The 27760-nt window shown below is 40.8% G+C and overlaps 1 protein-coding gene across 3 annotated transcripts in view; it reads left to right on the top strand.

Moving 5' to 3' along the window:
• The window catches only part of LOC140194082 (protein eva-1 homolog A-like), a 309431-nt gene that overhangs the window by 237093 nt on the left and 44578 nt on the right, over window positions 1-27760 (top strand). Inside the window, exon 1 of one of the 3 annotated variants that reach the window (XM_072251499.1) lies at window positions 14214-14236. The exons of the other annotated variants lie outside the window; for them this stretch is intronic. The gene's annotated coding sequence lies outside the window, so the exon portion shown is untranslated. Of the gene's footprint in view, window positions 1-14213; window positions 14237-27760 lie in introns of those variants that run through there. 3 annotated transcript variants of the gene reach the window in all.

Consider the following 27760-nt stretch of genomic DNA (forward strand, 5'->3'; position numbering starts at 1 on the left):
TCACATCCACCAAAAAGCAGGAGTAATTAATCCCAATCAGTTTACTCTCAATCACCAGCAAGTGATCCTTAGAGAAGGCATTAATATTTGAGTTGCATATGATATTTGAGTTACATACAAGTCTATTTGGATCCAGACCTAATCACCTCTTTGGGTTTAATCATTAATCAAAGAGTTGAATTCCAAAGGAGGATGTCTGTTGCTGACATCCTCGGCTGCATTTGACCTAACATGGCATCTAGGAACTCCGGTAAAATGGAGGCCAATGGGCAAAGGAGAAAAGCTCTGATGGTTACAGTACACAAAAGAAGAATGGTAAGATTGTTGGAAATCAATCAGCCCAAGGACTTAACTTTTAGGAGCTCTTGAGGGTAGTATCTTCTACCGCTTTGTCAATATTTTTCTTTGCATGTCATGCCAAAGAGAGGATGTTTGCCATTATCTCTTTGTTAGGTAATGTTGAATTCCATTCACAATTGCTGAGAAAATGGAGTTGATGTGCATTGGGATGGAAGCAACATTCAGGCATGGGTTTAGTAGTATCAAGTAATATTCATATCGCGAAAGTGCAAAGTAACAATGACGTCCAACAAGAGGGAATCTAACCACCGACCCTTGACATTCGTTGCTGGCATTATCTTTCCTGAGTCCACCACTATCCCAGACTAAGAGTCACCGTTGACTAGAAATTCAGTCATTATGGTTACAAAAGCATGTTGGAAGCTTGGTAAGCTATAGTGAGGGATTTACCATGATGTTTTCTGACCAGCTGCAAGGCATGAGTTTTGGGGGAGGATAGAATGCACTGCATTTTCTGTAAAGTGAGCTCCAAGAAGCTTGGCATTAACCAGCACAGATCAGCCCATTTGCTTGGTACCCTACCACCAACAGAAACATGATTTCTTACACCCTGGTATAGAGTGCTGCCGTGTATACTGTCTATAAATATTCGCTATCAAATTGACAAGGCTACTTGATCAACATCTCCCAAACCTCAGCCTTCACCGCGAGAGGAACAAGGACAGTGGTGTCAGTTGCCATGGAAATCATCCTTGGTCCTTCATCATCACTGGGTCAAAATTATGACTTCTCTATCTATCCAACTATTAGAATATCTTCACTAGAGTTGCTCATTACTACCATTTTGGGGGCATTATCAGCAGCTTCTGCGTCGCAAAAAAATAAATTTTAAAAAATTGTGGGTCATTTACACCAGGATGTCTAATGTTATTTTATGCTTTTAACTTTGAACTTCCCAATTTGTTGTCATTCATACGTTTAGAAATGTTGTTATTTGATTCTAGATTCTAAATTATAAATCCAGTAATCACCTATCCCTGCAGAATAATATGAAGTACCTCGTTCACTGTGGGTAGCTGCTCTTCACACCCATCTTCTGCTTCTCCCTTGAAGTCAGATGGCAAACTGTTGTGCTGCATGTTCCGACTTTGCTTTTTTAATTTCTTGCATTAATCTATTTTAGAATAGTTTATTGAAGGCCTTTTGGAAATCCAGATAACGCAGAAGTAATTTATCATTATGCACACTCTGTGTTGCCTTTCAAAAATGAATAGTCTTGCCTGATCAAAATTTTTTATTGAAGTTCATGCTGACTATTCATTATTAGCTTTCTTGCAATTGAAATTCTTCTCTTCAAAATTTGTAATGGGAATTTAATTGTTTTTCCTACAGCTGTCGTTACTCTAACTGGTCTATAGATCCATGGACATGTTCTATCAACCCTCTTAAATAAATACGTTATGTAAGCTCTCTGGCATTACACCTACTTCTATTGGTATATTAAACATGTGTAGTCATCCCTCTGCTGACTCTAGCCTAATTCTTTTAAAATGCACAGATGTAATCCTTCCTGAGTGTGGTTTTATATTCTGAGTTTGATTATTTTATATACTATAACCTCTTTTCCCTGTTTTAAATGAACTCTTCTTGTCATCCAGTGTCATGACCCCATTCTATCTCACTGCAAAATATCAAAATAATTCAATATTTCTGCCATCTCTTGTTATAGTCTTTCCCTTAATGGCCCATATCCCACCCCGACCTCTTTTTGTTGATTTGTTATATGTCCTTTGATAACCTTATGCTCCATTTCACAGACAGTATTCTCTCCAGTTATGCGTCCGTGTGCCAAAATAGCCCTGTGTCAATAAATATTCTACCCTTCGGTGTTAAAAGGATGTATTCTGTTGAACCTCTTAAGGTTTCAGGACAACAGTAATTTAAATTGTGACCCATTGCAGGTTTCTTTTATTTGTGCAAAGTGGAAGCTTCATGAAGAATGTACAGAAATGAAAGAGTAACAGTTAATTGGGCCTAGAACACATCCAAGGCCCTTCTTGAAATCCATATTTTTTGACAGTTTCTGGTCAGTCTAACTTTCCTTCCTTGATTAAGTATTCCATATTTTCTAGGATAATTTTCTGGATTAAAGAAAATCAGGGTGTGCTGTGTAGAATTAATTTGACTACTTTCTCCATATTTAACACTGAGGTACTTAGAGATACTGCATGAAGTAGGCCCCTCTACCCCTTCAGTCTATGCCGCCCCAGCAACCGCTGACGAACCCGATTAACCCTAACTTCAGCATGGAATAGTTTACAATGTCCAATTAACCTAGCTGGCATATCTTTGGACTGTGGGAGGAAACCAGAGGACCCAGAGAAAACCCACACATTCCATGGGGAGGACATACAGCGATGTCTTACGGAGCGGCACCGGAAATGAACTCCGAACTCTGGAGGGCCGAGCTGTAATAGCATCACGCTAGCCGCTACGCTACTGTGGAGCCCCTCTTCACGTAGTTTCATCAAGAGCTTCTGCTGGTAGCCTTTTGCGACGAACTTTCCAACCAGGAATGGCCTTCTGCTCCACAAACTCAAGAAAATCTGCAGATGCTGGAAATGCAAAGGAACACACACAAGATGCTAGAGGAACTCAGCTGGCCAGGTAGCATCTGTGGAATGGTGGAATATGGAATATTCCAAAGAAGAAAATATGGAATACCTAACCAAAGAAGGTCCTGATGAACAGCCTCGGCCTGAAATGGAGACTGTTTACCCTTTTCCACAGATGCTGCCTGGCCTGCTGAGTTCCTCTAGCATTTTGTGTGTGTTACCATCTGTTGCTCAGAGGGGAGATCAAGCTTTGTTGATTTCTCCAGTTAGGGGTACCTCAATGATTTGGCCCTGCCTGCAGAGAATCCTCCATTGTGCTGGAATGAAACAGTTCAAACTACTTTTATTTCTTTTCCAAATGTTGAAAAGAGCTCAAGCCCTTTAAATTTTAATATGCTTTATTCCTCTTTCAACTTATTCCTCAACTCACGCACATTGTGAATATGAATAAACAAATGTAAAGGGCTGACATGATACAGCTTCTGTTGAATTTTAACAATTTCTGCACATCTGGTAATAAGTAATTAACTGTAGGCAAAAATGACTTTCTTGTTGGAACAGGAATAAACATCTCATGTGGATGCAGTAACAGAAGAAGGAATGAGGTTACCCCGTTAAGGAAGCAAATGAAGGAAATGACATGTAAGCAAATGGAGAGTGAGGGTGGTGCGTGGCAGTTTTCCCTGTTGAGAAATGGACATCAAAATGAAGAAACGTATGAACTTTGAATATTTAGGATTCTCTGTAAAGCAGGGGTTCTCAACTTGGGGTCCTCAGACATTTTGATTAATGGTAGGGGTCCATGGCATAAAAAAGAAGATTGGGAACCCTTGCTTTAAAGTAACATTTGATACTGTGATCCAGTGACAGGATTATATTTGTGCCCTCTTGCAATCCAAGGTTGGGACAATACTTTACAGTTTAAAAATATCAATAAAGTTAAGCTTAGATTCAGATTTCCACTGGCATAATACTGAAGGTGTTGAATCTGAACATAAAATTCAGTTTAAGGGCTTCATCCTGTTGTTATAGCCTGACCTATGCCCTCCCCAAGCATTTGCATAGCCTATATTTCTTTGACTTGCACACATACTTCAACACAAACATGAGCTAAATAAACACTAGCATTCAGTGACATTCAGTAAACAGTGTGAATGACAACCCTTACTGCTGATCTCCAATACATGACGGGCACATGAGGGAAAATAGGCTTGGCTGTTTTTTTTTAATTATGCAAACTGTGTGGGCCTATATAATGAGTCAAAAATTTGAAATTTGTGGAATTCTGCTACCCAAATGTGGTGGAGCTGAAGAAGCCTGAAGGCACACACTCTGCGATTTACGAACAGCTTCTTCCCCTCTGCCATCCGATTTCTAAATGGACGTTGAACCCATGAACACTACTTCATTACTTTCTTTTAAATTCATGTTTTTGCACTAGTTATCTTAATTTAACTACTTGATATACATATACAAACATACTGTAATTTAGTTTCTTTTCCTATAGATATCATGTGTTGCATTGTACTGCTGCTGCAAAATTAACAAATTCACGACGTAGGCCGTTGACATTAAATCTGATTCTGATTCATGTGTGTCCATTGCTAAACACAGGGACTTCCCATTGATTGGCAGGAACATGGCCTTTTTTAATGGCTTCAGCTGACAGCTACATTTTTGAGAGAGTTTCAGTGACAGGCGTCTCAATTGGCCCCTCAGCAGAGGAAACATGCACACAAGTTTTTGCATGTGAACTGATCCTTGGATCTAATTGAATTCCTGTAATATAATTTTCTGGCAACAATTGGTTTTCCTGGTAAGGGACTATAATGTTTCCAGAAAGCCCCAGTAGAAGTCTTGGGCAATGGATTGGTCAAAGTTCTATTTACAGGAGCCAAAAAGGTATAATTCCTATAGTAACTTTGATGCAGGATGGAAATATAAAGTGATGCCCATTCCCTGCCTTTAACAACTGGAAAAGGACATTTAACATAGAAACATAGAAAATAGGTGCAGGAGTAGGCCATTCGGCCCTACGAGCCTGCACCGCCATTTATTATGATCATGGCTGATCATCCAACTCAGAACACCGCCCCAGCCTTCCCTCCATACCCCCTGACCCCCGTAGCCACAAGGGCCATATCTAACTCCCTCTTAAATATAGCCAATGAACTGGCCTCAACTGTTTCCTGTGGCAGAGAATTCCACAGATTCACCACTCTCTGTGTGAAGAAGTTTTTCCTAATCTCGGTCCTAAAAGGCTTCCCCTCTATCCTCAAACTGTGACCCCTCGTTCTGGACTTCCCCAACATCGGGAACAATCTTCCTACATCTAGCCTGTCCAATCCCTTTAGGATCTTATACGTTTCAATCAGATCCCCCCTCAATCTTCTAAATTCCAACGAGTACAAGCCCAGTTCATCCATTCTTTCTTCATATGAAAGTCCTGCCATCCCAGGAATCAATCTGGTGAACCTTCTCTGTACTCCCTCTATGGCAAGGATGTCTTTTCTCAGATTAGGGGACCAAAACTGCACACAATACTCCAGGTGCGGTCTCACCAAGGCCTTGTACAACTGCAGTAGTACCTCCCTGCTCCTGTACTCAAATCCTCTCGCTATAAATGTCAGCATACCATTCGCCTTTTTCACCGCCTGCTGTACCTGCATGCCCACTTTCAATGACTGGTGTATAATGACACCCAGGTCACGTTGCACCTCCCCTTTTCCTAATCGGCCACCATTCAGATAATAATCTGTTTTCCTATTTTTGCCACCAAAGTGGATAACTTCACATTTATCCACATTAAATTGCATCTGCCATGAATTTGCCCACTCACCCAACTTATCCAAGTCACCCTGCATCCTTTTAGCATCCTCCTCACAGCTAACACTGCCACCCAGCTTCGTGTCATCCGCAAACTTGGAGATGCTGCATTTAATTCCCTCATCCAAGTCATTAATATATATTGTAAACAACTGGGCTCCCAGCACTGAGCCTTGCGGTACCCCACTAGTCACCGCCTGCCATTCTGAAAAGGTCCCGTTTATTCCCACTCTTTGCTTCCTGTCTGCTAACCAACTCTCCACCCACACCAATACCTTACCCCCAATACCGTGTGCTTTAAGTTGGCACACTAATCTCCTGTGTGGGACCTTGTCAAAAGCCTTCTGAAAATCCAAATATACCACATCCACTGGTTCTCCCCTATCCACTCTACTAGTTACATCCTCAAAAAATTCTATGAGATTCGTCAGACATGATTTTCCTTCACAAATCCATGCTGACTTTGTCCGATCATTTCACCACTTTCCAAATGTGCTGTTATCACATCCTTGATAACTGACTCCAGCAGTTTCCCCACCACCAACGTTAGGCTAACCGGTCTATAATTCCCCGGTTTCTCTCTCCCTCCTTTTTTAAAAAGTGGAGTTACATTAGCCACCCTCCAATCCTCAGGAACTAGTCCAGAATCTAACGAGTTTTGAAAAATTATCACTAATGCATCCACTATTTCTTGGGCTACTTCCTTAGCACCCTGCGATGCAGACCATCTGGCCCTGGGGATTTATCTGCCTTCAATCCCTTCAACTTACCTAACACCACTTCCCTACTAACATGTATTTCGCTCAGTTCCTCCATCTCACTGGACCCTCTGTCCCCTACTATTTCTGGAAGATTATTTATGTCCTCCTTAGTGAAGACAGAACCAAAGTAATTATTCAATTGGTCTGCCATGTCCTTGCTCCCCATAATCAATTCACCTGTTTCTGTCTGCAGGGGACCTACATTTGTCTTTACCAGTCTTTTCCTTTTTACATACCTATAAAAGCTTTTACAGTCCGTTTTTATGTTGCCTGCCAGTTTTCTCTCATAATCTTTTCTAAAATTCCATTTGATATCCCAGTGGAATTGTTGCATGAATTTTTAAAATCACTGTTCTAGAAAAATATGGATATCTCACTTAATCAAAGGCACATGTTTTGGGTCTAAATATCCAGAAATAAATTCTTGTAGAAACTTAGAAACATAGAAAACCTACAGCACAATACAGGCCCTTTGGCCCACAAAGCAGTGCTGAACATGTCCTTACCTGAGAAATTACCTGCGGTTGCTCATAACCCTCTATTTTTCTGAGTTCCATATACCTGTCCGGGAGTCTCTCAAAAGACCCACTACACCTCTATCAGGTCACCTCTCATCCTCCGTCGCTTCAGGGGAAAAAAGGCCGAGTTCACTCAACTTATTCTCATAAGGCATGCTCACCAATCCAGGCAACATCCTTGTAAATCTCCTCTGCACCCTTTCTATGGTTTCTACATCCTTCCTGTAGTGAGGTGACCAGAACTGAGCACAGTACTCCAAGTGGGGTCTGACCAGGGTCCTATATAGCTGCAACATTACCTCTTAGTTCTTAAACTCAATCCCACGATTGATGAAGTCCAATGCACTGTATGCTTTCTTAACCACAGAGTCAACCTGCACAGCAGCTTTGAGTGTTCTATGGACTCGGACCCCAAGATCCCTCTGATCCTCCACACCGCCAAGAGTCTTGCCATTAATACTATATTCTGTCATCATGTTTGACTTACAGAGTAAACAGTCGACATTCTGGGCCAAGACCCTTCACCATAGAGTCATAGAGTCCATTCTCATGTACCGATGCGAGACGTGGACATTCACCAAGACTATGCGAAAATCTCTAGATGGTTGCTATACATTAATGCTCCGGATGGCTCTTGACGTGAGTTGGCAACAGCACATGATGAACGTCGAGCTCTATGACGACCTACCGAAGCTCACCACTAAAATCGAGGCGAGAAGACTGCAACTAGCAGGGCACTATCTACGCCACCCCGAGCTACCTGTCAGCCTGGTCATCATATGGGAGCCCAAGCACGGGAGGATGAACCCTAGGTGCCCTCCCAAGACTATGGTCAACACGCTCCTAGAAGACAGCGGCGTGGCTAATGTAGATGAACTGAACACACTGATGAGGGAGAGGGAGAAGTGAAGAGTCTGTCATCATGCCTGATGCCGGCCCCCCAGACCTGAGTTGACGTAGTAGTTGTAGTACCCTTCACCAGTCCTGATGAAAGGTCTCAGCCCGAAACGTCGACAGTGTGCTGTTTTCCATAGATGCTGACTGGCCTACTGAGTTCCTCCAGCATTTTGTGTGTGTTAATTCTGTCTGGAATTCAGTGATCCTATTTTGTCATTCAGCCAGAAAAATCAACGTGGTACAACTCTGAACAACACTCAGTAAAGTGATGATTGATACTGAGATACATTTTAATAAATGATACAAAATGAGGAAAATAAAGGCAATATTAGTATTATATCACTCTTGTATTGTTGTTTTCTGTTAGTAGATGACATTAGGAAAGATTCCAAAAATGAGAATGTTTGAAAGTTTTGTCTGTTTTCAAAATTAATATATACAGTAGCTTTTGCTCAATGTACCAAGTTTCTGTACTGTTATGTGATGTATAATGTACAAGGTTATCAGAATGCAAATTAATCAATTAACCTGTATTGTTCTATTAATTTTGCAAAGTAAGCAGTAATTCTATCTTCCTTTGGATGAATGTACTGCTCTATGGGGGCCCTTGTTTCAATCTATACTGTACAGTTTGTTAATCTATTTATGAATGGCCTATTTAATAATATCCTAGTTGATGATTGGGTAGTGGTGTGGAGATATGTCTCTACCAAAGGTGCGAGGCGCTCCTTCCCTCTGCTAGCCTTCAGGTCACCGTTGGGCAAGATGTAGCACCTGCTTAGCCCCCGATCAGAGTCACGTGAAGCCATGGGTGCAGATGATGAATATCACAAGTCCTAGTTATGCTGTCACTGATGCCAAGCAGACTGTCTCTGGAGAGAATTGTTAATGGCTGGGGTCACTTGTAACAACACAGCACAGAAGAAGGTACTGGCAAACCACTTCTGTAGAAAAATTTGCCATGAGCAATCATGGTCAAAAACCATGATTGCCTATGTGATACAACACAGCATATGATGATAGTTGATGATATGCTTTAAAAAACTAACCACTTTCTTCTTCTTCATGTACCTTGCGTGTTACACGCTTGGGCGATCATGGCTCTCCACATTGAACGATCCCTTGCAGCGTCAATGATATCTCGCACACTTAGATCTGTTAGTTCAGTGTCCATATATTTTCTTCTTTGCCTTCCTCTTCCACATTTCCCAGGCATACGGCCTTATAATGTAAGGCATTCTATTTCTCCCTTCCTGATGACATGGCCCAGGAATTTAAGTTTCCTCTCATTTAATGTTCTCATTAAAGATCTTTTTGTATGGGCACATTGGAGTACTGTCTTATTAGTTACCCTATCTCTATATGATATTTTCAGCATTCTTCTAAGAAACCACATTTCTGTTGCTTCTAAGTTTCTTTGAGAGTGCTGGTGTTATAGTCCATGTTTCAGAAGCATACAGCAAGATTCACCAGATGTAACATTTTAATAGCCTAAGCCTTGTTGTCATAGAAATGTGTCTGTTGGTAAAAATGGGTTTCATTTTCTGGAAACAACAGGAATTCTGCAGATGCTGGAAATTCAAGCAACACACATCAAAGTTGCTGGTGAACGCAGCAGGCCAGGCAGCATCTCTAGGAAGAGGTGCAGTCGATGTTTCAGGCCGAGACCCTTCGTCAGGACTAACTGAAGGAAGAGTGAGTAAGGTATTTGAAAGTTGGAGGGGGAGGGGGAGATCCAAATTGATAGGAGAAGACAGGAGGGGGAGGGATGGAGCCAAGAACTGGACAGGTGATTGGCAAAAGGGGATACGAGAGGATCATGGGACAGGAGGTCCGGGAAGAAAGACGGTTGGGGGGAACCCAGAGGATGGGCAAGAGGTATATTCAGAGGGACAGAGGGAGAAAAAGGAGAGTGAGAGAAAGAATGTGTGCATAAAAATAAGTAACAGATGGGGTACGAGGGGGAGGTGGGGCCTAGCGGAAGTTAGAGAAGTCGATGTTCATGCCATCAGGTTGGAGGCTACCCAGACGGAATATAAGGTGTTGTTCCTCCAACCTGAGTGTGGCTTCATCTTTACAGTAGAGGAGGCCGTGGATAGACATGTCAGAATGGGAATGGGATGTGGAATTAAAATGTGTGGCCACTGGGAGATCCTGCTCCCCCATTTCACGTACATCTGCTCTCACTCCATCCTCCCGCCACCCCACTAGGAATAGGGTTCCCCTGGTCCTCACCTACCACCCCACCAGCCTCCGGGTCCAACATATTATTCTCCGTAACTTCCGCCACCTCCAACGGGATCCCACCACTAAGCACATCTTTCCCTCCCCCCCCTCTGCATTCCACAGGGATCGCTCCCTACACAACTCCCTTGTCCATTCGTCCCCCCCATCCCTCCCCACTGATCTCCCTCCTGGCACTTATCCGTGTAAGCGGAACAAGTGCTACACATGCCCTTACACTTTCTCCCTTACCACCATTCAGGGCCCCAAACAGTCCTTCCAGGTGAGGCAACACTTCACCTGTGAGTCGACTGGGGTGATATACTGCGTCCGGTGCTCCCGATGTGACCTTTTATATATTGGCGAGACCCGACGCAGACTGGGAGACCGCTTTGCTGAACATCTACGCTCTGTCCGCCAGAGAAAGCAGGATCTCCCAGTGGCCACACATTTTAATTCCACATCCCATTCCCATTCTTACATGTCTATCCACAGCCTCCTCTACTGTAAAGATGAAGCCACACTCAGGTTGGAGGAACAACACCTTATATTCCGTCTGGGTAGCCTCCAACCTGATGGCATGAACATTGACTTCTCTAACTTCCGCTAATGCCCCACCTCCCTCTCGTACCCCATCCATTATTTATTTTTATACACACATTCTTTCTCTCACTCTCCTTTTTCCCCCTCTGTCCCTCTGACTATACCCCTTCCCCATCCTCTGGGTTCCCCCCCCCCACCTTGTCTTTCTCCCCGGACCTCCTGTCCCATGATCCTCTCGTATCCCCTTTTGCCTATCACCTGTCCAGCTCTTGGCTCCATCCCTCCCCCTCCTGTCTTCTCCTATCATTTTGGATCTCCCCCTCCCCCTCCCACTTTCAAATCCCTTACTCACTCTTCCTTCAGTTAGTCCTGACGAAGGGTCTCGGCCTGAAACGTCGACTGCACCTCTTCCTAGAGATGCTGCCCGGCCTGCTGCGTTCACCAGCAACTTTGATGTGTGTTGCTTCATTTTCTGGAAGTTGGTTTTGGCAATGGTAATTCTTCTTTTTATTTCTACTTTACTTCTAGCATCTTGTGATATAAAGCTACCAAGATAATTAAAGCTGGTCTTTTGTTCAATCTCTTGGTTATTGCTGTACAATTGGCAATTGGGAGTATCCTGCTGTTTTGATATTTGGTTTTTTTACAGTTGATGGTTAGACCAAAATCTGCACTTGTTTGTACTACTTTGTTGAGGAGGATTAGTAGGCCTTATGCAGCACTTGCTATTAGGGTGGTATTGTCTGCATATCTTATATTGTTGATGTTAACACCTCCAATTTTTATCCCATCTAGGTCTTCTATTTCTCTGAGAATCATTTCACTGTAGATACTAAACAATTCTGGTGAGGCAACGCATCCCTATCTAACTCCTTTTTGAATTTTAGTCCAACTGCTTATATTATCATCAATTTTTACCGCCGTCATTTGGTTCCAATATAAATTTTGAAGCAGTTGTTGGTCCCTTCCGTCAATGTTTAGTTTAGCGAGAATTTGAAATAATTTTTCATGTGGCACTTTGTCGAATGCTTTAGTGAAATCAATAAAACATAAAAAGACATCATTTTGATATTCAATTGCCCTTTCTGAAAGCATTCGTAGTTTGAAAGTTGTGTTCCTAGTTCCTCTATCCTCAATAAATCCATGTTGCAGTTTCTGGCCTCAACTTGTTTTTAATTCGACTCAGAACAATTCTCAACAAAATCTTTATTATGTGACTCATAAGACTGATTATTCTATAATTTTCGCAGTCAATAGTTCTAGGAATTGTTGGCATAGTTATAAATACTGATTTCAAGAGATCGTCAGGCAATACACCAGACTCATATATGCCATTAAACAGTTCAAAAAGAATACCTATGCCCAGATCTTCTTGGGCTTGTATCATTTCCACTGAAATTCCATCAGCTCCAGTGGCTTTACAATGTTTCATGCTTTTCATTGCTTTAGTTATTTCTTCTTCGGTAATAGGTGGGCCAGAATTAGGGTGTTTAATATCTGGGGGTTCCCTTCTATTCTTAAACAGCTGCTCTATATACTGAATCCACCTCTCACATACTTTATCTGGATCTGTTAGTATGGATCCCTCTGCTGATCTTATGCATCCTGTAGAGGAGATTTTCATAATTCCAGTAATTTCCTTAATTTTCTTGTGCATTTCTTTGCTATGGTTAATATGGCCTTCTACTTCATTGCATTTTTGATTCCGCCATTCTTCCTTTGTAATATTTCACAATTGTCTGGTCTGTCACTAATCTTCTTTGTTCTATCAGATCTAGAATTTCTTGGCTTACCCACCCCTTGTTGGTGTGTTGGATCGTTTGTACTGGGATTATCTCCTCTGCTGATTGCTGTATAGCATATTTAGATCTGTCCCAAATAGGTGTTGTTACGTTTTTGTTGAGGTGTTCTTCTACAGCTGTCTTGAATTGTTGCTTAAGTATGCTATCATTTTTAAGTTCTCCCAACATATACCTCTTACTCTTTTTTCCAAGTTTCAGTTTCTTTAATTTTGTTTTGATGGTAGCTATTACTGGATGGTGATCTGAACCACAGTTTGCTCCTGGGTAGGCTTTAGAATTTGTGATATTATTTCTAAAGCGTTCATTGGTGGTAATGAAATCTACTTGATTCCTTGTTCTATCTCTAGGGCTAATCCAAGTACACAATCTACATGGATGGTTTTTATACCAAGATTTGGTGATCACCTGGTTGTTTCTGACACATCAATTAGTAAACCTTTCTCCGTTTTAATTTTTCTCCCCAATCCAAAGGGTCCTATTATGTTATCAACCCTTTCCTGTTCAACTTTGGCGTTAAAATCTCCCAGGACTAGTTTTATATCCTGAGATTTAGTAAAACTTGTTGATATCCTCTTCGTCTGCATTATTTGTTGGTACATAGACTTGGATTATGCTAATGTTAAAAGGGTTACCCCTTAATTTAACTAAAAGCAGCTGATCGGATATTGCCCAATATCCCATAAGACATTTTGATACTTGTTTGTTTAAAATAATTCCAACTCCATACATATGCTGTTGACCTCCAGAATACATTATCAGAGAACTACTCTTAGTGAATTTGCCACTGTCGGTCCATCTAATTTCTGACAGGCCTAAGATATCAACTTCCAACTTTTCCATTTCATTTAATGTGTTGTCCAACTTTCCTTTCTGGTAAAGTGTATGGGTGTTCCATGTTACTACCCTTGGCCCTTTCCTTATTGCTTACAGTCTCTGGATGACGATCTGGTGTCACCTGTGGCACAAGACTACCCCTACTGAGCGAAGTGTTGTTCTGTTGATTAGACTCTACCCCATTCACGCTGTTGTCTGGTTTCCTTCTTTTGTTTCTTTCCATGATTGACTAGGCAGAAATTTCAACAGTGGTTTGCCGTTGCCTTCTGTTGCCGCAGTGCTCATCTAACTAGAGCATTTGATCTCTAGTGGTGTTCCCAATTGGGAATCATACACTAGACGTCGCCCAACCTTTGCTGTTGTTGTACACTTTGTAGCTATTTAAAAATGAAAGTTGTAAGAATGGATGGGAAGGGTATGGAGAGCTATGGTCCGGATGTGGGTCGGTGGGACTAGGCAGAATAAAAGTTTGGCATGGACTAGATGGTCCAAAGAGCCTGTTTTTGTGCTATAGTGCTCTCTGACACTAATGATAGAAGGGTAAATTGAATGGGGGGAAAAAGCCAATATGTTAGCTGCAATCAATAGTCCTAATTCAAATATAGAAAGGAATAGAACACTCAACCAAATAGATGCAAAATTAATTGCAAAGCTGACATAATACTGCTGATAGGAAATGATAATATATAGTTGAGTGTAGTTTGGATATTGTATTCAATCTCTTTCTCCCACCACTGCATTTGCAATCTCAGTCATCTCATTGGGCAGTTTGCTGCAGAAAAGGGGAGGCTATTTGAGGGAAAATCCTAATGAGTTTCTTGGCAATGTCGCTAAATTACTGATGCATTTCTAGTTTCTGAGGAACAAAAAGCCACTCCCAGTAGAAGAGGCTGGTGTAAGAAGCTACCAGCAGAAAGGTAACTATTCAGCATTGTTGATTACATACCAGAACTGTTTGCTTAATTGGTCTATTTTGGACTCGGGGATGATTTATTGCCTGTGGGTGCTGGGGCCAGGGAGTAAAAAGGAAATTCATTAATATGTTCTGTTCAATGTTTGGGAATAAAGTATTCTTTGTGGGATTCTTTTGGAGTTTGCTTAATAAACATTGGGCAAAATGGTGTGATAAATTTCTATCAGCCTCTTGAAGTTTAGGAATATTTTCTGAGTTCAGAATTGAATGGAATCTTGGTAGCCCCCCTTCACTCCCAAACTTGCCAATTGTATTTATCTAATAGTCCTGTCATCTGTGAATTATATTTATTAGTTTAACTGCAGTTATTTTGAGCTCAATGAGAACCACCTGGGTATTCTTTCCTGTTCAGACTATGCCGGGAAACAGAAGCCCAATTAAAACTGAATACTTTATTTCGTAAATCTGGAAGATATTTAAGAGGATATGGCTGACCTTGAATATTTCCGTGCCTTTCTTTCCCTCACTGGCTGCATTTCCTTCTCCGTAAAAAGACATTTCTCATTTCCAAAAGATAGTGAGGGTTACTTATTTGACCAAAAACTGGGAAGCCTGTTGTGCAACAATTGAGTTTTGTTTTGATAGTTATGTTGTTAGCCCAACTGCACAAACACTTGGTGCATAATTTTATCAGTTAAGTGGTGTGTATTTGATAATTTTCTTTAACTCTTGGGAGGGTCGGCATTTATGGGAAAATTTCAAGATCACTGAAAGAAAAGAGATAAAGTTAGCAAAGTGCTAATAAAGTAAATCTGAATATTATAATAGTGAAGCTTCTCAGTAATCAGAAACACATGAATTATTACAATAACTAAGTAATTTACATGGAAGTAAAAGGAATAAAATTAAGAATTGTAATTAAATGCATTTTTAACTATTTTGATCCCCTGCACCTCTTTTATGTTCATAATTCTTTACATTTTATTTCAATGCCACAGAATCTTCCATTTGTGGCTTTTTTCATTGAAGTTCAGTGACTTTAACCGGGCTGCAATCACTTAGTTGACAGATTATCCAACATTCCTGGTGTAAACTCAAGTGGAATATTGGTGCCTTGAGGCACTGTTTCTACTGAAGTAATAATTAAAGGATTTATATTCACAATGTTGTTGACAATGTCAGGCATTGACTTGTGAATAAGTGGAAGATTTCTTAAAACCACACTATTAATCTTAAAGAAAGAAGTCCACTTGTTGGTCATTGATATCTATATTTTGCCAGGGGCAAATACTAGTATTCATTATTGTTTAATATGAGTTTCAGTGACTCCATAACAAACATTAAGATTCAAGGCATGATCTTTCTAATGTTTGACTGATTTTCATCCCGTCAAAATGTGACGATGCTAGATTCAATTATTAACAAGGCGAAGTTAGACTGGTGTTCATTTGTGTACTTTGTAGTTAAACTGAAGAAAATAAGGAGTAGGAGTAGGCTACTTGGTCCCTCAACCTGCCTTACCATTCAATATGATCATAGCTGATGTACACTGGCCTCATCTGCTCTTCGAGCCCCCTATCTGTGGTGGTGAAGCTATTGTTAGGAATAGGATTTACTGATATTTGGGAAAGCATGGCCTGATAAGGAACAAGCATTACAATCATTACAACGTGATTAGGCAGGTCATGCAGCTCAAACCGAATTGAGATTTTTGAGGAGGTATAAAGATGATTGAGATTAGGGCAGTGTATGTTGTCCACATGGATTCTAGTAAGGCAATTTACAAGGTCTCTCCTGGTAGGCAGACCCAGAAGAAAAAGTTGCAATGGTGTCTTGGTAGTTTGGATTCACAATTTGGATCATAGGAGGTGGAAGGCATTGGTGAAATGATGCTTTTCTGACTGGAGATCGGTGACAGTGGTGTTCCTTAGGGATTAGTGTTGCGACCTCTGCTATTTGTGATATGGGAAGATTAACCAGTCTGCAGAAAACACAAAAATGAGTGAAGCTGTAGAGTGTGAGAATGTTGTCAAAGGATACAGTAGATATAGATCAGCTGAAGACAGTGAAGGAGAAATGGCAGATGGAGTTTAATTCAGGCAAGTGTGAAGTGTTTCTCTTTGGGGGTCAATTGTAAGAGGAAAGTTCATGGTAACATTGGTGTACAGATAGATCTTGGGGTGCAAGTGTAAAGCTCATGAAAGTGTCAACACAACTAGAAGGGATGATAAGAAGGTATATTCCATGATTCCATGTTTGCCTTCATTAGTTGGGGCATTGAATACAAGAGTCCTGATGTCATGCTGTGGTGGTATAAAGCTTTGGTTAGGCCACATTTAGAATATTTTGTGCAGTTCTGTTGCTGCATTACAGAAGACTTTGGAAAGGGTGTAGAAAAGGTTCACCTACAAGTACAAATTGAACAAACTTAGTTTGCTTACTCCGGAATAACAGAGGCTTAAGTTTGTATGTTTTTAAGTGTTTTTATGGACTAAAGATTTGTTTTCTTATGTGACTAAATTCTTTGTTTTTTTCCCTCATTATTTTGAATGCTCGTGTATGCTTCTGTGCCTTAGCTCCAAAGGAACACTGTCTCATTCGGCTGTATCCATGTATAGTTTGGTTTGATTGACAATTAAACTTGATTTGATTTGATTTGAAAATTATGAGAGGCATAGATACAATAGCAAGAGACTATTTCTCAGGGTGGAAGTGTTAAATACAAAAGGGCACAGCTTTAAGACAAGAATGGGAATGATTAAAGGACACATGCGGTTTGAGGTTTTTCTTTTACAAAGTGTGATAGGTGCTTGGAGCGTGCTGTCAGAGGTGGTGAAGGAACATGGACAGAATGGAAGATATGGACCATTTGCAGGCAGATAGTTTAGTTTAATTTGTCACCATGGTCAGCTCATATATCATGGGCTGAAAGGCCTGTTCCTTTGCTGTAATTTTCTTTGATTCCTGAGCTTATATTGGACTTTGTTGTATCGGTGCAGGAGGCCACAGACAGGGGGGTCAGAAAGAAGGAGTGTGATAGTGAATTTAAATGGAAGGAAATTGAATGCTCAGGATCAAGATCAAACACCCGCAAAATGGATATAAACAAAATCTGTGTTTTGTTTCTCTAATATAGAGGTAGTCACATTGTGAACTCTGAATGTAATAGAGTCATAAAGACGTACAGCATAGAACCAAGCCCTTCAGCCCATCCAGTCTGTGCTAAGCGATTTAAACTGCCTACTCCCATCGCCCTGCACCGGGACCATGGCCCTCCATACCCCTACCATCCATGTACCTATGCAAACTTCTCTTAAAATTTGAAATTGAGCTTGTATGCACCAGTTGCATTGGCAGCTCGTTCCACACTCTCATGGCATCTGAGTGAAGAAGTTTACTCTCATGATCCCCTGAAACATTTAATCTTTTCACCCTTAACCCATGACCTCTGGTTGTAGTCCCAACCAACCTCAATGGAAAATGCCTGCTTGCACTTACACTAGCTATAGCTGTCATAATTTTGTATAGCTCTATCTAATCTCCCCTCAATCTTCTATGTTCCAAGGAATAAAATCTTATTATTCCTATTCAATCCTTCCTTATCACTCAGGTCCTCCAGACCTGGCAACATCCTTGTAAATTTTCTCTGTGCTCCTTTTTCACATCTTTCCGGTAGGTAGGTGACCAAAACTGCAAACAACGCCCCAAGTTAGGTGTCACCAGTGTCTTATACAACTTGTTAGTGCTATTGGGGAGGCTTTGAACTAGATTTGCAGGGGGATGGGAACCAGAGTGCCAGAGCTGACAGTGTGGCTGGGATGAAAATAAATGATGTTGAAAGTTTAAGCAAATCCGCTGATAGAAAGGTTGTGAGTGGTGGTAAAAATCTTCTGAGGTGTATATATTTCAATGCTAGGAGTATTGCGGGGGAGGCGGATGAGTTGAGGGCGTGGATTGACACGTGGAATTATGATGTTGTAGCAATTAGTGAAACTTGGCTACAGGAGGGGCAGGACTGGCAGCTTAATATTCCAGGGTTCCTATGTTTCAGATGTGATCGAGGCAGAGGAATGAAAGGTGGGGGAGTAGCATTGCTTGTTAGGGAAAATGTTACAGCAGTGCTCAGGCAGGACAGATTAGAGGGCTTGTCTACTGAGTCCTTCTGGGTGGAGCTGAGAAACAGGAAAGGTATGGCCACATGAGTGGGATTGTATTACAGACCACCCAATAGTCAACGAGACTTGGAAGAGCAAATCTGCAGAGAGATAGCAGGCAACTGCAGGAAACATAAAGTTGTGGTGGTAGGGGATTTTAATTTTCCATACATTGATTGGGACTCCCATACTGTTAGGGGTCTAGATGGTTTAAAGTTTGTAAAATGTGTTCAGGAAAGTTTTCTAAATCAATATATAGAGGGACCAACTAGAGGGGATGCAATATTGGATCTCCTGTTAGGAAACGAATTAGGGCAAGTGACAGAGGTCTGTGTAGGGGAGCACTTTGGTTCCAGTGATCATAACACCATTAGTTTTAATTTGATCATGGACAAGGATAGATCTGGTCCTAGGGTTGAGGTTCTGAACTGGAAGAAGGCCAAATGTGAAGAAATGAGAAAGGATCTAAAAAGCGTGGATTGGGACAGGTTGTTCTCTGGCAAAGATGTGATTGGTAGGTGGGAAGCCTTCAAAGGGGAAATTTTGAGAGTGCAGAGTTTGTATGTTCCTGTCAGGATTAAAGGCAAATTGAATAGGAATAAGGAACCTTGGTTCTCAAGGGATATTGCAACTCTGATAAAGAGGGAGTTGTATGAAATGTATAGGAAACAGGGGGTAAATCAGGTGCTTGAGGAGTATAAGAAGTGCAAGAAAATACTTAAGAAAGAAATCGGGAGGGCTAAAAGAAGACATGAGGTTGCCTTGGCAGTCAAAGTGAAGGATATCCAAAGAGCTTTTACAAGTATATTAAGAGCAAAAGGATTGTAAGGGATAAAATTGGTCCTCTTGAAGATCAGAGTAGTCGGCTTTGTGCGGAACCAAAGGAAATAGGGGAGATCTTAAATAGGTTTTTTGCGTCTGTATTTACTAAGGAAGCTGGCATGAAATCTATGGAATTGAGGGAATCAAGTAGTGAGACCATGGAAACTGTACAGATTGAAAAGGAGGAGGTGCTTGCTGTCTTGAGGAAAATTAAAGTGGATAAATCCCCGGGACTTGACAGAGTGTTCCCTTGGACCTTGAAGGAGACTAGTGTTGAAATTGCGGGGGCTCTGGCAGAAATATTTAAAATGTCGCTGTCTACGGGTGAAGTGCCGGAGGATTGGAGAGTGGCTCATGTTGTTCCGTTGTTTAAAAAAGGATCGAAAAGTAATCCGGGAAATTATAGGCCGGTGAGTTTAATGTCAGTAGTAGGTAAGTTATTGGAGGGAGTACTAAGAGACAGGATCTACAAGCATTTGGATAGACAGGGGCTTATTAGGGAGAGTCAACATGGCTTTGTGCGTGGTAGGTCATGTTTGACCAATCTGTTGGAGTTTTTCGAGGAGGTTACCAGGAAAGTGGATGAAGGGAAGGCAGTGGATATTGTCTACATGGACTTCAGTAAGGCCTTTGACAAGGTCCCGCATGGGAGGTTAGTTAGGAAAATTCAGTCGCTAGGTATACATGGAGAGGTGGTAAATTGGATTAGATATTCCCTCGATGGAAGAAGCCAGAGAGTGGTGGTAGAGAATTGCTTCTCTGAGTGGAGGCCTGTGACTAGTGGTGTGCCACAGGGATCAGTGCTGGGTCCATTGTTATTTGTCATCTATATCAATGATCTGGATGATAATGTGGTAAATTGGATCAGCACGTTTGCTGATGATGCAAAGATTGGAGGTGTAGTGGACAGTGAGGAAGGTTTTCAGAGCCTGCAGAGGGACTTGGACCAGCTGAAAAAATGGGCTGAAAAATGGCAGATGGAGTTTAATACTGACAAGTGTGAGGTATTGCACGTTGGAAGGACAAAGCAAGGTAGAACATACAGGGTTAATGGTAAGGCACTGAGGAGTGCAGTGGAACAGAGGGATCTGGAAATACAGATACAAAATTCCCTAAAAGTGTCATCACAGGTAGATAGGGTCGTAAAGAGAGCTTTTGGTACATTGGCCTTTATTAATCGAAGTATTGAGTATAAGAGCTGGAATGTTATGATGAGGTTGTATAAGGCATTGGTGAGGCCGAATCTGGAGTATTGTGTTCAGTTTTGGTCACCAAATTACAGGAAGGATATAAATAAGGTTGAAAGAGTGCAGAGAAGGTTTACAAGGATGTTGCTGGGACTTGAGAAACTCAGTTACAGAGAAAGGTTGAATAGGTTAGGACTTTATTCCCTGAAGCGTAGAAGAATGAGGGGAGATTTGATAGAGGTATATAAAATTATGATGGGTATAGATAGAGTGAATGCAAGCAGGCTTTTTCCATTGAGGCAAGGGGAGAAAAAAACCAGAGGACATGGGTTAAGGGTGAGGGGGGAAAAGTTTAAAGGGAACATTAGGGGGGGGCTTCTTCACACAGAGAGTGGTGGGAGTACGGAATGAGCTGCCAGATGAGGTGGTAAATGCGGGTTCTTTTTTAACATTTAAGAATAAATTGGGCAGATACATGAATGGGAGGTGTATGGAGGGATATGGTCCGTGTGCAGGTCAGTGGGACTAGGCAGAATATGGTTCGGCACAGCCAAGAAGGGCCAAAGGGCCTGTTTCTGTGCTGTAGTTTCTATGGTTCTATGGTTCTATGGTTCAACATTACGTCCCATCTCCTGTACTCAATACTTTGACTGATGAAGGCCAATGTGCCCAAAGCTCTCTTTACGACCCTATATGACCTTTGATGCAACCTCAATGACTTATGGGATTCTCAGATCCCTTTGTTCTACAGCACTCCTCAGTGCCCTATCATTCACTGTGTAAGACCTATACTGGCTGGTGCTACCAAAGTGGAAAACCTCGCACTTGTCTGCATTGAATAAGGTGCGAGTAAATCACTCTCTTACCTGGAAAGACAGAGTCTATGAATGTTGGGAAGGGAAGAGTTGAAAGGTTAGGTATTGCACCTCCTGTGGTAATGTTGGAAAGTGCCATACAACAAGTGGCAGTAGATGGAGATGGAAGAGCTGATTAATGAGTTGTTAAAGGAACAATTTCTTAGAAATGCTGAAAGGTGGGAGGGTGTTGCTCAGGTTTATGTTGGACTTCATTACAACAACGTATCAGGCCAGTGATGAGGAGCTCAGAGTGGAGAACTAATTTCAGAGTTTGCCTTTGATCCTTTATAAAGTTGTTGCTTCAAAGGATGGCTTCAGATATACTGGTGACCATGGAAACAACACAAATAAAACACAACACCAAGTATTATTACAAATGTTAATGCATTTCTTCTCAAGGCATCAAAGACTGCGCAAGTTACCCAGAGAAAAGCTATACAATAATTATCTTTGTGCGAAAAGGTGCAGGCACAGATAATTAAGCTTTCTTTAAGCACAAGTTGTAAATGGGAGTTACTTTTTATTGATAAAAGAATTCAATGTTTTTTGTTAGTTAATACAGCAAGGATTTTAAGAAGTACAAACAATATTGACCACACAGAATTCTTTTCCATAAACCAGCCTTGTTTTAAGTCTTCAGGCTGTTTCAATTAAGCTTGAGACAGAAGAAGTGTAAGAATTTTTTTTTCTGAACAGGTTTAGAAATTTGAGTGTTGCAGTAACAAATCAGATGTTTTGCTTTATTCTAGGAGTCAGTTTGTCACATCTGTCTATGTCTGGCAAGGGAAAAAGTGTAGTATGTCTTTGAAAGCACTAATTGAAGCATATAGGTATGCCATTTCACATAGAATTGAGTATTTGTTTGAGGTATGAATGAACTGAGTGTTTTCGATGTATGACCTGCAACATATTTGCCATAATCCGGCTGGGGTTGGCGGGGGGGGGGGGTAGTTAACATTTGCCTTGGGGATGCTATCAGTATCAACGCATGGCTTCGTTCTGGAAGAGGGATCATGGCTTTATTAAAAACGACAAATAAAAGATAAAATCAGTTTTCTAAAATATTGTGCTAAATTGAGAAAGGGATTTGTAATTCTGTGTACTTTCTGGACTTTGAAGCAAGCCGTAACAATTAGTTGTTCAGTCATATTTTATGAATCTTTTCTTTGCCTTCCTCACTAACTAACCTAATATATTATGCTAGTTGTTCCATCAGCAGTTTTTGACTATGTAGTTACTTTAAAAAAAAATCATGTCCGGGATCCAAATTTGGATTCTAGCATTGATACTTTCCTGTTTCTGGCCTTGAACTCATTTGTTTCTCTCACACAATTCTATTTGATTTTCGATGTGAGTGAACAACCAGCTCTTACTGCTCACTGGGTATCGCATTCCAGCTTTTAGCTTCCCTGTAGGATGCAGAATTGCTAGGGAAGGGGAGGGAGAAACAAAATCAACCACTAATTATAACATCTGACTAGTCACTCCGTCGATGATAGACCTTCCTTTGTAAAATAAGACCTTGTTAGTTCTTGTTCTGATTCTGTCTGCACCCACAGATATCTAAAGGTGGTGGAAATGGGACCACCTTTCTTGTCTGAAAACTGGAGACTCGCCTGCGCTCTGCTGAAGTCATTCTGAAGGTGGGCTGCTCCTTGCGGTTACATCGACTGCCTGTGTTTTTTTTCTCAACACAGATGCTCTTGCGCTTAAATAGGAAAGCAGATGTTGTTCACTTCCTGTATACTTGCAACAAGCCATCGCTTTGTGTGTTATTCCGACAGTGCTGTCAATAAGCAGTAATGTGAGATAACAGGATTTACCACTGCATTTCTGCTTTGGAATCCAGACTGCTTGATTGAGAAAACAATCTGTGTAACTCTGACAGCTCCTCTGAAGAAAGCAGTTCAGTCTCTTTCACCATTTCATCCAACTAATGAAGAGGTATGGTTATTTTAATTCCTCAGATTTTATTTTGCAACTGTTGAAAATAATCAGAGGTGGTTTGGAGAATTATATTCACACTGTTGATATCACCTTTTTAATTTTTGTGTTCATCTTGAGCTTCATTTCTGACTTCTTAAAGCAAGTTGCAGATTTGGGGCATTTACAAAATGGCTTGATGCTTTCCTAAAAACTGTGCCTTTGCTAGGTACTGCTGTTCGTTTTATCTTATTTTTTCTTCTGTGAAAGGGAATAATTTTTGAGGTACATCAAAGTAGCTAGTGATGCAGGGTATTGCTTAGGCATTTAGCATTTAGGGCTATTAAAAATTTTCACTCCGGGATATTTTCCAATATTTTCTTCCTATTTTTGAGTAGTAGTAGCTAGAAAAATGCAATGGCAAGTCAGTTGTTCCATGTGGATTCCTTTTTACAGGAAAGTTTTTTTGCTCACAGAAACGTTTTACTTTAATCTGTTGCCAAATAGGATCTCTGCCTAATTTCAATGCTTTATTTAAACCATCAGGCAATGGGTAAAGGGGCTTTGAGTCAAAAAGGAAAATGCTCCATAAAAATATTAGTAATGGTCGTATCTGCAATAAATTCAGGATTATTATAAATGAATCTAGTGGGTAAACACAGTTAAGATCCACAAGAAAGGTTGACATTATTTATTCAGTTGTAACTGCCAACTTGAAATTGCTGGAATTGTATCAAATTGTACTGTGAAATTAGGCTGCAAATGTGGCTATAAGATCTCTACTACAGAGGAACGTAATAGTTTAAATGCAAAACTTGGTCACAAGAGGGTGATAGGAGTGGAATGAAGTCAACACAATATATTGAAGTGGCACTCGGTTAACGTTATGGAGCAGTGAAATAAAGGGACATGGTTAGAGGGATCCATTCCTAAGTGGTGGTGGTGGGTAGGGAAGAAATCTGAGAAAGCAGCCTTGCTACTTTTAAGAGCAATGTACATAGGAGCACAATTAGGCCATTTGTTCTATTGAGTCTGTTCTACCATTCAAGCATGGTTGATTTTGTAAGTGTCTGCTGGCTGAGCTCACTTTATGAGTGATGCCATCAAACGATCACTTGTTGCCCACCCAAAAAGTGCCCTTGAGAAGGTAATGGTGAACTGCCACCTTCAACAGTCTATCTACTGAAATTAGAATACTGCAAATGATCCAGGATAGTGACTCCACATTGCTGAAGGATTGGCCAGATTGCTGTGTGACAGGAAGGAGAACATCCAGGTGTCTACTGCTTTATTCCTTTGAGGCGGTGGAAGTCATGGGTCTAGATGGTTCTTCTGAAGGGACCTTCAACAAAGACCCCCACTATCCAGACCATGCTCTCCTTGCCGCTATCAGGAGGAAGGTACAGGAGCCTCAGGACCCACACCACCAGGTTCCAGAACAGTTATTACCCCTCAACCATCAGGCTCTTGAGTCAGCGGGGATAACTTCATTCAACTTCACGCTCCATCACTGAAATGTTCCTACAACCCATGGATTCACTTTCAAGGACTCTTCACCTCATGTTCTCAATATTTATTGCTTATTTATTTATCATTCTTTTTTTCTTTTTGTATTTGCACAGTCTGTAGTCCTTTTCATTGGTTGTTTGTCCATCCTGTTGGGTGAAGTCTTTCATTAAATCTATGTGTTTGTTATATTTACTGTGAATGCCCACAAGAAAATGAACTTAGTGTTGTATATGATGACATTTATGAACTTTGATAATAAATTTGCTTTGAATCTTAGTAAGTAATTGCAGTGAACTTCATAAATGACATACATACACTGAAATTACAATACACCATCGATACAAGAGAATGCTTAAGCTGGAAGATGGGATGCTAGTTATGTATTCTGCTTGTCTAGAATGACACTCATTGCAGATCGTTTCTAGAACTGCAACTGGGGAGGATGAAAATTAGCATTTATGTGGTGACTTTGATGAAATGCTTTATTATTATGGAAATATCCCTTTTCACGTGTCTTCATTATTGTAATGTAGGAAACATGAGCTAATTTTCATAGAAAACTGACTAGAAAATCAGTCTGTTTAAGAAATAATACATGGACAATATACATTGATCAGGAGATCAAAGATAATTCCACTAAACTTTTAAACAGCTGCTTAAACTCTGAAGAAGGACAGTTCCAACAACACTGAACTCCCTTCAAATCAAATTTGGAATGTCCACCTAAAATTTTGCACTCAGCTCTCTTATAGCTAACTCACTACCTTCTGATCCACACACGATAGTTTTACTAATGTATGCATCACTAGCATGTCTTGTGGATGCTGGAAGGAGTCAGAAGTGAATCACCTACTACATAGTAACCAATTCCCAAAAAAATGTTCGTAATAGTCTCAGTATTTTCTGGCTGAATTGGGAACATTTCTACATTCAATGTCCATTCAGAAATTTGGACGGCAGATGGGAAGAAGCTGTTTCTGAATCACTGAGTGTGTGTCTTCAGGCTTCTGTAACTCCTTCCTGATGGAGGTACAGAAGCCAGTATATGAATCAGGTTTATAATCACTAACATATGTCATGAAACTTGTTGTTTTCTGGCAGTACTGTGCAAATACCACAACTCACAATAAGAAATATTTGTATATATATGTATGTGTATGTATGTGTGTATATATTTAAGTAGTGCAAAAAGAGACCAAAATGGTTCATGGTCCATTCAGAAATCTGATGGCATAAGTCCTTAGCTCTCTGAAAGTTTCAACACAAGTACATAGAGTGGTCTGGCTTCTTACCTTCATCGTTTGGTAAACTGAGTATATAAGTGGGATGTTATGTGCAGATGTGTAATACTTTGGTCTGGCCACATTTAAAGTATTGTGCAATTCTGATCAGCACATTACAGGAACAATGTGGAGACCTTGGTGCTGAAGAGGTTCATGAGAATATTTCCTAGATGAGAGTATTAGTTAGAAGGAGAAGTCTTGGATTGTATTTTCTTGAGCAATGAAGTCTGAAAGGAGACCTGAAAGCAGTTTATAGAATCATGAAGATCGTAGATAAGCAGAATTTTTCCCCACGGTGAAAATGCCAAATACTTTAAGGGCAAGAAGGGATAAGATTAAAGGAGATGTACAAAAAAACATTCCTTTCACATAGAGAGTGTAAGATGCCTAGAATGACTTACCAAGAGACGAGTTTAGGAAGCATTTAGACAGATATATAAACCTGAAGACCTTCGAGAGATGTGCATCATATGTAGGTAGCTGGGATTGGTTTAATTTGGCATAATGGTCAGAACAGACATCAGAATCAGGTTTATCATCACTGACATTGTTTTGAGGCAGCAGTACAGTAGAGACATAGAATATGTAAATACAGGCAAATCTGTAGATGCTGGAAATCCAGAGTAGCACACACACAATGCTAGAGGAACTCAGCAGACTAGGCAGCACCTATGGAAAGGAATAAATAGAGCATAGAACAGTACAGCACAATACAGGCCCTTCGGCCCACAATGTTGTGCTGACCCTTAAACCCTGCCTCCCATATAACACCCCACCTTAAATTCCTCCATATACCTGTCTATAAAGAGTTGATGTTTTGGTCTGAGACCCTTCACTGATTCCTGAAACATTGACTATTCCCTCCCATAAAGCTGCCTGACCTGCTCTGTTCTTCCAGCACTTTGTTTGTGTTAAATTAGCATATATTACAATATGAATAAATAATGCAAATTAAAAGGAATAACAAGGTAGTGTTCATGGACACAAGAGATCCTGCAGATGCTAGAAATCCATGGCTTCCTCCTTTGCCATGATGAGGCAGCTCTCAGATTGGAGAAGCAACACCTCATTCCATCTAGGCAGCTTCCAACTTGATGGCATGAGCATCAATTTCTCCAACTTCTGGTAATTTTTCTTCTTCCCTTTCCCTCTTCTTCATTTCCTCACTCTGGCTCTCTTCATCAGCCTATCACATCCCCCTGGTGTCTCTCCATCTTCTTTTTTCTTTGTGTCAGATTCCTTCTTCTCCAGCCCTTTGCTTTTTCCACCTATCACCTTGCAGCTTCTTAATTCAGCCCCTCCCCCTTTCACCTGCCTTCACCTATCACATTCTAGCTTGGTCTCCTTTTCCTCCCCCCAACTCCCCAACACCTTCTTATTCTGGTACCCTTCTCCTTCCTTTCCAGTCTCAGCCCAAAACGTCGACTGTTTATTCATTTCCATAGATGCTGCCCGACCTGCTGAGTTCCTCCAGCGTTTTGTGAGGATTCATAGCTTCATGATGGTCTGCTGTATTGTTTTGCATTTTGTGTTCTATTTAAAAAAATGCCGGAATTTAAACTTTTCTTGTGGAATGGTTGAAACTCAGGCTGCTTTCTAACAGGTGTCAAGCAGTCTGCAGTGTTTGGTTTACACCCCACTAAGAAGTCAAATCTTCCCTTGTATTTACATTCAAAGCCATTTAAATCATGTGCCTTTCTATGGAAGGAAGGCTTTATTGTGAGAGCTCTGAGCAGCACATTTGCTACGCTTTCTGCCATCTCATACTGTATTTTGTTTGACATGTGGTAAAT

Source organism: Mobula birostris, chromosome 2, assembly GCF_030028105.1.
Source record: "Mobula birostris isolate sMobBir1 chromosome 2, sMobBir1.hap1, whole genome shotgun sequence".
Taxonomy (NCBI): Eukaryota; Metazoa; Chordata; class Chondrichthyes; order Myliobatiformes; family Myliobatidae; genus Mobula; species Mobula birostris.